The sequence below is a fragment of the Macaca fascicularis genome, chromosome 9 (assembly GCF_037993035.2).
Source record: "Macaca fascicularis isolate 582-1 chromosome 9, T2T-MFA8v1.1".
Lineage (NCBI taxonomy): Eukaryota > Metazoa > Chordata > Mammalia > Primates > Cercopithecidae > Macaca > Macaca fascicularis.
The window spans coordinates 130133955-130145387 of record NC_088383.1 but is presented as its reverse complement, the minus strand read 5'-3'; the positions used below and the strand labels follow the sequence as shown (position 1 = coordinate 130145387).

Genomic DNA, 11433 nt, shown 5'->3' with positions numbered 1-11433 from the left:
CCTTTTGGTGTGTACTGAGGGAGGCAGATGATAACACGTGTTAAATTCCAAGAAGTGCTGCAAAAGAAAGGTACTCTCTCCCCAGCAGGGGCTCAAGAGTAGCAGACTTGAATCCAGGAATCCTTAGACAAGAGAAAAGAGGGTAGATGATGAATACAGGGCCTTGGACCCAGAGCATCAGAGCGTGTACTCAGGATCATGACGGGGGCCTGAGGTGGGGATGGAGTTGCAGCAAGGGAGGCTAGATACCAGATCCCAGAAATCCAGGTTGGAACTCCTTAAATCTCTTTTGCCTTAGGTAAGGATTGGTCCGGAAGAAGGAGACAGGGCTGAGCTTAAAGTCCCAAGTCAGTTTCACTCCAGTCATTCATTCACAGAGCACCCACCAGATGACTGCTGATGTAATGGGCAAATAGAAAAATCAGCACAGTTCCTGTTCTTACAGAGTTTTCACTCCAATGGGAAAAATGATCAAGTAGCAACTACACAAATATATCTAATTACAGACTGCTGAAAGTGCTACGAGGGAAAGAAATAGGGGCCATAGTAACCAGAGAGTCTAATTTAAAGTAGATTTTTACTGAGGTCTCTCTGAGGACCCAAAGTTTGGCCTAGAGGAGTTGGGCTGATGAGAAGTGAGTGGAAGAGCACTTTACGTAAAGCAAACAACATATGCAAAAGGCCTGTGGTCTGCAGAAAAATGCCCCCGCCCCCCATCCACAGATGTTCACACCTGAATCCCTGGAGCCTGTGAATATCTTACCTAACATAGCAAAAGAAACTTTGCAGATTAAGGTTGTGGCCCTCAAGATGGGTTGATAGCCTGGATTATCAGGGGGCCCCAATCTAATCACATGAAACATTAAAAGGAGAGAAGCTTTCCCAGCTGCAGCCAGGGAATGGTGTGCCAACAGAAGGGTCAGAAAGATGCTACATTTGAAGATGAGCTGTACACTGGAATGCGGGCAGCTTCTAGGAGTTTGGAAGGCAAGGAAACACATTCTCTCCCACAGCCTCCAGAAAGGAATGCATTCCGGCAGACTCCAAGGCTTTAGCCCTGTGAGACCCATGTGGGCTTCCGACCTAGAGAAGTGTAAGATAGGAAATGAATACAGTCTTGGTACATACCGAACAGCTTGGTACATTCCAGAGACCAAAAGGTGGTGGCTGTTATGGCTACAGTATTGTATATAAGACAAATACACAAATGATTTAAGTGACTGAAACAGGGAAGGGACTGACATGATGATCTGATTTCTATTTTGCAATTCCACTTTAGATGTTAGGTGGAGAAAGGACTGGGGAGTAAGTGTAGAATGGAGAGACTGGTTAGGAGTCTATTTTAGGAGCCCTCACAAAAGGTGGTAGGAGCTCCGATGAGGGTGGTGTCAGAGAAGAGAGAGTAGTGTATGCAGTTGAGAGCTGTCTGGAGGTGTAATTAATCAGATGTGATGATTGACTGGATTCAGGGAGCAAAGGAACAGAGGAATCTAGGATGCCCCCTCTCCTCCCCAGGCTTCTGACTTGATCAGAGGGTGAGAGTAAGTCTAGAAAGCTGGACAGAGGCAGGGTTCGCAACACCCAGCTACTGCACAGATGGCTCCACTTGCCACCAGCAAAGCTGATCACTGAGAAGCATCTGTCATCTCAGAAATCCTCCAGAAAGCCAAGGAACTGCCTACTGCAAGATCCACTGGTTGGGACTCTTTTTGAAGGTATGAGTGATAGAAAAACCAAAGTATCTTAAGCCCAAAGATAATTTATGCTTATTTTTAAGCTGGAAGTCCAGAGGTTACATTTGGCTTAGTCTGAGCTTGATTCAGGGTTCGGATGATGTCACAGGGCTCATCCGTTGGCCTCACTTCCTTTAAGGGGCTTCATTCTCCATCACTGTGTCCTGACAGCCCCAAGTCCAGCAAAAGAGAGTGTCTTTGTCCCAGAATACCCAGTGAAATTACTGAGATTCATTTTGATTGAACCAGCCTTGATCCAATCCCACCACCACCACTAAGGACACCTCAGGACAGAGAAGGGAAGGTGCTGGATGGCTTTGCTTGGGTCAGGAGTTCCACTGCATAAGTTGTGGCCAGAGAGAGAGAGAGAGGAAGGGGTGGAGGCCCAAAGAGAAGTCAGAAGTGCTCCCTACAGGAAACAGGCTGGGTAGACACAGAACAACCAGCTCCTCAACCCCCCATGCAAACATCCACAATCCCTGGCTACTTTACTGATTGATAGCAAAAGTGTGTGCAGACCCAGACATACGGCTTTCTGACTGACAACCGCGTGTAAAACTAAAGCGAGCTGAGTTCATCATCAGGGCTGTCTCTTCCACTGGCTGTTGTTTCTCATAGTCACAGTGTGAGCAGAACAGAAGTGCCAGGTTGGAGGGGATGGGAAGGGTAGATCATGTGAAATGGCAGGTGGTATCAGGGAAGAGGCTGGCTTGGGAACTACAGATGAAGGCAGTGGTCTGGGCCCACTGAGTGTGGGGGCAACAGAACATTCTGGGGCGTTGCTGGGCTGTCCATCTCAAGTGTTGGGCACATCTCTGAGGAAAGGTCCTAGTTTTGGTGACCCCTTTCCATGAGAAAAGCAGTGGCCAAGGGTCCCCCCTGCCCAGGCATCTTGTCCCTTGCTTTCGTCTTGGTTCTTTCTTTTCACTGCTGAGTATGCTCAGGCTTCAGAAGAGGCTTGCCTCTAGTGTCCTCCGCTGTGGCAAAAAGAAGGTCTGGTTGGACCCCAAGGAGACCAGTGAAATCGCCAATGCCAACTCCCATCAGCGGATCCGGAAGCTGATCAAAGATGGGCCGATCATCCGCAAGCCTGTGACTGTCCATTCCTGGCTCAATGCTGGATAAACACCTTGGCCTGCCAGAAGGGCAGGCACATGGGCATAGGTATGTGAAAGGGTACAGCCAATGCCCGAATGCCAGAGAAGGTCATGTGGATGAGGAGAATGAGGATTCTGTGCCAGCTGCTCAGAAGATACCGTGAATCTCAGAAGATTGATCACCACACGTGTCACAGAAGATACCATGAATCTAAGAAGGTTGATCACCACATGTATCACAGCCTGTACCTGAAGGTGAAGGGGAATGTGTTCAAAAAACAAGTGGATTCTCATGGAACATATCCACAACCTGAAGGCAGACAAAGCCTGCAAGAAGCTCCTGGCTGACCAGGCTGAGGCCGGCAGGTCTAAGATCGAGGAAGCACGCAGGCACCGTGAAGAGCGCCTCCAGGCCAAGAAGGAGTAGATCATCAAGACTTTGGTTTAAGGAGGAAGAGACCAAGAAATAAAAGCTCCCCCTTTGTCTGTACATACTGGCCTCTGTGATTACATAGATCAGCCATTAAAATAAAACAAGCCTTAAAAAATAAATAAATGGCATATAATTTCCTACTCTTTCCCAATTCAGGGAGGCCATGGGAGTTTCAATTAGCCTCTGGGGGCTGTGTGTCTTCAGCAGACATTATTTGAGGGACTAGGCAGGGCCTGGGGTCATTGGATCCACCTCTCGGCCCTACTGCCTTTGGGTGGGCTCAGTAACCGAGTAATTGAGAAAGGCCTGGGTAACATTCTGAAGGCTCTCTAGAAGGCAGTGATGTGTGTGTGTCACATCTCAGAAAAGCTTCTAGAAAAAGTAATGCTAAGACCTGGGCACATAGGCAAGGGACATTTTATTTGATATGGCCTGTGGGCTGTTCAGACCAAAGCAGATACCGTCAGGGCCCTGGCTATAGCACCCCTGCTCTCCTCATTGCTTTCTATGCTCATAGTTTGCTACAGCTGCAAGCAAGCTCCCCCGCTGATGGCATTCTGTGGCTGAGAATGTGCTTGTCCCTATTCTAGGGCGGGCTGCGTTGCTGGATAGGTAACACCACCAGAAGCAGAAGCAGCTCTCACCAGCGACTGATGGGGGCTGAGGAGTGAATGCCCGGGCTCCCCCAGTGCCATGTACTCTTAGGAAGACAATATCTTCTCTCAGAAGTTCCAGTGAACAGAGATGAGCTGGTAAACAAGCTCTTTGGTAGGAGAGGAAGTAGAATAAGGGTCTCAGTGATCCACCGAATCCTTCACGGCCAGCTAGGAGGGGCATTGCTATGTGTGCCCCTCTCTGATTATATAGGCAGCCTTGCCCTTCATTACAGGGTTGTGGGTGTGCCAGGGACCAGCACTCTTCAGACCCTGACACAGGAAGCCTGCCCACCTGCCATGGCAGCCCTGGCCTGCCGGAGAGGCTATTACAGCTGAGTTATGTCTCCCTGATCTCCAGGATGGTTAGGCTTCTGTCCAGCCAGCTCGGGCTGGCTCCGGCAGGCCTTTTGCTATTTGGCCCCAGCGCTGCAAGTCACGTTCTCAGACCCTTGGGTGATGGACTGAATAGATGGAGCAAATGGTTCTGAGTTTCCTTCTCCACTTTACCTTCCCCAGGGCATCTCACTTCTGGGCTGCCTTTATCTTCACACCAGAAGAGCGCTCTTTATGCTTTACTGTCAGTAGGATTTTTTAAAATAGGGTTTCTATGGTGAAACAATGTCCCTTGTTTGGAAATACACAGAGCTTTATAAAATATGTTCCTGTGTTTTCCTGGATCAGGGCATATTGTAGAGTCTAGGGATTTATTTACAATGAAGAAATTGTTTTTGCAAATTGTGGTTAAACAAAGGGATTGTTTTTGGAGAGCTGAGTAAAGGAGACATTGTTTATAAGTTATTTGGGACACAAGCTGCAAAGGGATGATTTTATAGGGAATCGGGGGCTGGGGAGGCAGTCAATAAGCACAGTTGTCCATTTCTTTGGAACAGGCAAACTCAGACTAAAATGCTATCACCTCTATCATTCATCCCTTCTTTCTTCAAGCTTATTTCATCTTTTCTGCTTCAGTCCCTGCAAATGAGCACGTATCAGTGGTTCCCCCAGCATGGTCCCCTCTCCTCGGGGTTCCATCGCACTGGCTCCTCCAAAGCTCAGGAGTAGGAGATTTGCTGCAGGACCTTCCTTATCACACCACGGGTCTCTGCTTCCAAAGAGCTCTCAACGCTCCAGAGATAGAAAATCTTTTTCACCTGCACAAAGTCCCCAAGCAGGGGGAAAATGGAGCATGTCAGAGTTCATAAGATGAAAATAAGAGCGAAATCCAAACTCTTTCCATTGTCACAGTCACATCTTAGGAGCTTTCCCAAGTGGCAAAACTAGGGCACAGAGGCGACAAGCCCTATGAACGAGACCTGCTTCTCTGGAGGATCCAGCGAGTGGCGTATCTGCCATTGGGAAGATATGTCCTGACTTATTTAAGGCAAGTTGTCTTCTTCCAGGGCCTGAGCTTTATGTATTTAGAATTTTCCTTTTGGGGGAGCAGAATGAACTTCAGTGACTGGGCAGGAAGGTGTGGGTGTGTGAGATGGGGCTTCTTGGCCTAAAATACTCACTCCACAAATGACATTTTAGCACTGAAAGAGATCTTAAAGAATGTATTTTCCTTCTGGATCCCTATTAAAGTGAAAATATCCCTAGGAAGTGTGAGCTTCTGAGTGATGAACACCCAGACAGTCTTCAGCATCTGTGGTGACAGGCTGACTGCTGTTGGGATGCATGCAGGTGTGTGGATGGGAAGAGATGAGAGGGCTCCCTGATGGAAACAGTGTGTGGACCCCACTCCACTTACCTGGCAATTTTTCCAAGGGCAGTGGACATCTTATTCAGTATCACTCATGGGTAGTTCAGACCCATAGCCCCTCAGCAATCCCCATTCCCTTACAAACTAAGGGTTTCTGTGGCAAGCCACGGAGGCTTCCTTCCCCTGAGGGCATTCTGCGGCTGGGAGTATACGCATCCTCTTTTAGGGTGGCTGGAATCCTGAGTAGGGGACACCACAAGGAGAGGCTCTTACCAGTCACTGATGGGTGTTGGGGGAGAAATGCACCAGCTCCCTAGTGCCCTGTGCTCTCAGGAGGATGACGGTAAGGACGCATCATCTCTGAGGCCCTCGGCAGGTAGCAGGTGCAGGTAAACGGGCTTTTGGGAGAGGATGGGCCCAGGTAAAGCCCCCATTTGTAGCATTTGCCAATTTCTGTGGTGTAAATACTGCCTCTCTCACTGTAGATGAATTTAGGTTACCAACAGATGTCCCTGAACTTGGAGTGGGGGAAGGATACACACCACTGGCCCTTGCAAGTCAGTTCCCACGGCTCCCACATGTCCCTGCCAGAGGGACTGAGGCCCTGCGGCCCCTGGCGGTAACATGCTGGTGCTGGCATCTTTCCCTTCCCTGTCTCCGTGCCCTGCTACCACATCATTGCTCCCTAGATCCCCTCCAAAATAAACAACTTGGACCCAAACACTCGTTTCAGGATCTGCCTCTGGTGGCCTGCAAATTAGACCCCGATATGCTCAGACTCTGTTGTTCTCTGAACAAAAAAAGTGGGCAGAATGCTCCACTGGATAAAGAAATGTGTGTCCTGCATGGGCCCCAGCCTCTCTTTCAGCCTTACTCACCCCCACAACCTAACAGCTTTCTCTGATGTCCTCCCCACACCACTGAGGTCTCACTCCCCAGGGGTTCTACCCCCGGCCTCTCCTCCACTTGTGCCTCTCAGTCTTCCACCACTTCTTCAGGCCGGATTCTTGTCCAGTTTCCACTCAAAGGTCACCCCTGGTCTGTCTGGGCAGAATGAACTACTTCCTTCCTGTTTCATTGAGTTGTTTGAGCCTTTAATTACAGCATTTATCCGCACTCGGCTTCTATTAGCTTTGCTTGGGTTTGTGACTCTCCCTCCTGGCTCCGGGAACCTGGAGGGCAAGGACTATCTGAGCAGCATCCACCCAGGAGCTGGCTGGGGGGTTGTGAATAATATTTGCTGAAATAAATGGGCCTGACACTGGCCAGAGTTGTTCACTCCCCAGCTCCTGCTTCAGTTTTCTCCAGCTCACCACAGAGAGCACTCCCGTCCTCAGAGCGGGCTGGTGCGGTCATGGCTCCATGCCCTAGGAGGGCAGTTTTAAGTGGGTGCCCATTGCTTCCATCCTAAAGGGGAAAGGATACCAGGCTCCACGGAAAATTTTCCAGTTATGCCGGGAATGTGTTCAGTATAGCAAGGAGAGGTGAGATAGAATCTAGTTTCCAAAATTTCCCTCTAACGAGAAAGTAAGGTCGCCCAGCAGTCAACACAGTCTAGTGAACACTCTGATTGTCAAGATTGTCAGGGGACACATTACTTTGTTCTTTCATCCCTTTGTTTATCAAATATGTATCAAGAGCCTGGGAGTATCCAGGGATTAAGAGGCTCTGTCTGAGCAGCCTGGCCCCAGACTTGGTACCCTCTCTGTCACAGGCTGGGAAGCAGTGGAAAGTCATTGAACCCCCAGAGCTCAATCTCCACTTCTGTGAAATGGGGATGATGTAGTACCTACCTCTTAAGAGTTTGGGGAACGTTTGAACGAGATGCTGTACATGAAATGTTTTGTGTTTACTACCTGGTACAGGTAAGCGTTCGATATACATCAGCTGTTGTTAAAATAAGAATGCGGGTCAGGCTCTGTGCAAAGCTCAAGGAGTAATCATTTGAATACGGTGTAGCTCCTGTCCTTGGGAAGTCCACAGTCCCAGGAGAGAGACAGAAAACAGACCCAAGATCTCAGGGCAGGATGCAAGGGGTCTGAAAACAAGATTTGCAGGGGTCTCAGGAGGGCTGGTGAGATTACACAGCAGGGCCCTTCCCCCAGCCAGGAGCTATTTTGTAATTCCTCTGACTTCCCATAAAAATGCTCAGTTTAGCTAAAACTCTCACCTTTATATTTCTACTCTGGCATAGTGGAGGAGGCTAGCTAGGATAGAGCTGATATTGATGGAGCAAACAAGACAGTAGGGGAATGCCGGGGCCTCCCCTGCCATCTTCCGTCATCACCAAGTCCTCCTCCCCTAAGACAGGAAGGTGGAGTGAGCGGGTCTCAGAGGCCCCTGGCTGATGTCTTCAATCCCCTGCAATTTCAAGGAGCAACTGCTGGCTCCTCCTCAGGAACACTTCTCGTTCAAATGAACTCTTGGGCTTTTTTTCCAGCTACTTAAACTCTCTGATTTGTTTAATCCAGGAAATGAATTGTAAAATGGGAACTCTCTTACTCAACTTCTGTTATCTCTTGGCTCTAAACAAAATTAGAAGTAATATTCCATATCACCCTTTTAGGTCTAAGGAAGCAGTGGTCTGCAAACAGGGGTGACTTGACTCTCTAGGGGGCATCTGGCAACATCTGAAGATATTTTGGTTGTCATGACTTGGGGAGGGGATGGTTGTGCCACAGGCATCTAGTGGGTCGAGGTCAGGGATGCTGCTAAACATCCTGCGATGCACAGAACAGCCCCCACCACAAAGAATTATCCAGTCTAAGATGCTGATAATGCTGAGGTTGAGAAAGTCTGGTCTAAGAGAATGAAAATTAGGTGGTGTGTGTGTGTGTGTGTGTGTGTGTGTGTGTGTGTGTGTGTGTACATGTGTCCGTGTGCATGAAAGAGCAAGACCCATGGATTGGCTGTGAAGGAGGATGCACTACCTTTCCAAGGTCATAGAAGGTCATGGAGCGGGATGCCACTTTAGACTTCACTACATCAGAATCAGATTTACTGGTCAATTCAACTTCCCAATACAAAGTCATATTCAGTTTCTAATGAGAGCGGATGGGAAACAGATCTGTGAAATGAAGCCAGAAGTTGACTGAGTAGACATTTATGAGGCATCTGAAGCTCACACTTGTGTCCAGTGACGTAACTCTGATGATAGCTAGAGAAATCCAGACTTCAAAATTCCAAACAAAATAGGGAGTTGTGGCCGGGGTCAAGGGGGTGAAACGGAAAAGAGCCTGGTCATTATAATGGATCTCCTACCGTGACACCAGCAACGAGCAAGCAGCATTAAAAAATAAACAGGACGTTCTCCTTCCAGGAGTCACGATCAACACTAATTGGTTTGGCGATACCTTAGTGACCATCTGGGAGGGAGACCCCTCGCCTGGCTCTGGATGTCAGGCGATCGAGGCTCTGCGGTGACTGTGGTAAAACATCTGCTTTTTGGGCTTCATGGTCCCGGGCAGTCTGGGCCACTGCTTCTCCCGTAGCACTTGCAAAGCAAGTGGCCTGAAGGCCTTTGCCCCCTTTGCAGATATCTGGCAATTACTCTCCTTTTGAAGTGGCTGAGCATTCCAGGGTGCTGGATGCCGTGCAGACTTCTCATCACGAAGGGTCTTGTTGGAGTCACTATTTATTTTAACCTCTCCTACTTGCAGACTCTGAATTTCAGTCTCCAGCTGTAGGGCATTTCCAGCATGGATTGTGCAGGCAGAATGCAGCCAGAGAGCCAATAACCCTTGATGCAGAACACACTTGCAGAGTACTAAAGAGGCCCTAAAGTTGCTTAAGGAACCCAGCTCCAGACAAAGACACCATGGCACCCATGTATCTTGGAAGAGCCTAGGAAGAAAGCACAGGGCTCTGTGGGATAGCCTCCATCTATATCCAGTCTGATCACTTACATGAGTGGAACTATCATTTTTTGAGCGATTGAATTAGTCATTGGAACATTTCTTGAGTGTCTGCCATATTTTTAACAATGTCCTAGATCCTGGAGACTCTTGGGAAGGTAGACATTGGGCAAAGGAGGGAGGACAGAAAGAGACATACATAACCTCAAGGAGCCCAAGGGCTGAATATAGGTCTAAGGCCCTGCTCTTTTGTGAAATGAAGTCTCTAGGGCAATGGAGGTGGGTGTAAGTGACTTGCTGGCAGTGAGGGGAGATGCCCAACCAGAGCTGGGCTCTGTGCTGATTTTCTTGGATTCCAACACACTGTGTGCAATTCAGGAGAAAATGGATGTGGAATCAGCAGTCCACGTAGAGAGGCCGTAGGTAAGGCTTTTGATCCATTGGTGAAAATGGCTGGGGATATCCCCAAAGACTTTCCCGGTGGAGCCAGTTCGAAGCTTGTGTCCCAGGGAAGCTGTCAGGTCAGTTTCTTCTTGCAGGACCTTCCTAGGCCATTGGAGCATCATTGAAAGAAAAGTTTTCAAGAATAATCTAGACATGGCAGGGAAGTGTTCTGATTGATTATTGCTGTGTGCCCAAGTCCCACGAGGGAGGAGGGTGGTAGCGTGCAGCACGCCTTCTCTTGGTAAAACTGCAACACTTCAAAGCAGCCCCTGGGTGCCTGCGTCTGTTCTGTGGCCTGCTGAAGAGCTTTGGTGAGGTTTGTGCCCTCTTAAAATGACTCTCGCACACGAATCCACCACCACCAAGAAGGCTGTGGTGAAGCTTATGGCACGGAAGACCTTGATTTCGGGAAAAGAGCTGCCGTTGTCACCACAGATACAGCACGTTGACTCTAAACCCAGGGCCATCTCTGGGTGCTGCTGTTGTTTATCTCCTGCTTCATGGTAAGTGGTGCTATGGTTCTTCCAGAACTCTGCAGACACTTTGCAGAGCTACTGAGACCACTCAACTCTTTAAGAAGTTCCCCAAGACTCTAATTTACACTTTACTGTTTGTCTTTCTTTTGTCTTATTTATTCATTTTTAATATATTAAATTGTGGCTAGAATAAGCCTATTTGATGTATCTGGAGAATCTAAAATAGCTTACAGTGCTTTTGAAATGTGGTTAGAGAAATCTTACCTTGAGGAGGATTTTTAAACGGATTTATGAAAGGTTTCCGAATAACCTGCTGCAGAGAAATTTGTCACTCTCCGTGACTTTAGACCAATTCTCCCCTTTGTTTTAAAAGGCAATGGCTCTTATTTATTTTTCTAAATGTAAAAGCAAAATAATATGCATTATAAAACATTTGGAAAATATTAAAGAAATATATATAAAAAAACAAAAATTGGCCAAGTGTGGTGGCTCACGCCTGTAATCCCAGCACTTTGGGAGGCCGAGGCAGGCAGATCATGAGGTCAAGAGATTGAGACCATCCTGACCAACCTCGTGAAACCCCATCTCTACTAAAAATACAAAAATTAGCTGGGAGTGGTGGTGGGCGCCTGTAGTCCCAGCTATTTGGAGACTGAGGCAGGAGAATTGCTTGAACCTGGGAGGCAGAGGTTGCAGTGAGCCAAGATTGCCTCACTGCACTCCAGCCTGGCAACAGAGCAAGAATCAGTCTCAAAAAAAAAAAAAAAAAAAAAAATCCCTGTTTTCCTCCACTAGGGCAATAATCACTGTTGGCGTTTGGGTGTTTTTCTGTTTTTGTTTTTTTTCCAGCGTTTTTCTGTGTATGTATAATTGATATACATTAGAAAACAAAATATATACTGTATTTAATTTTATATCACACTTTTCCATATTGTATTGTGATAATTTTCCCCTCTAAAATCACTGGCCCACAAAATCAGGAGCAAAATAAAATGCTTTTCTAAGCCATTAAATTTTGGGGTAATTTGTAACACAGTG

At 47.7% G+C, this 11433-nt stretch overlaps 1 pseudogene; it reads left to right on the top strand.

The window, feature by feature from the left end:
- The first annotated feature begins 2669 nt into the window (after positions 1–2669).
- On the top strand, positions 2670–3300 carry LOC135964978 (large ribosomal subunit protein eL19-like; annotated as a pseudogene).
- Positions 3301–11433: the final 8133 nt, after the last annotated feature.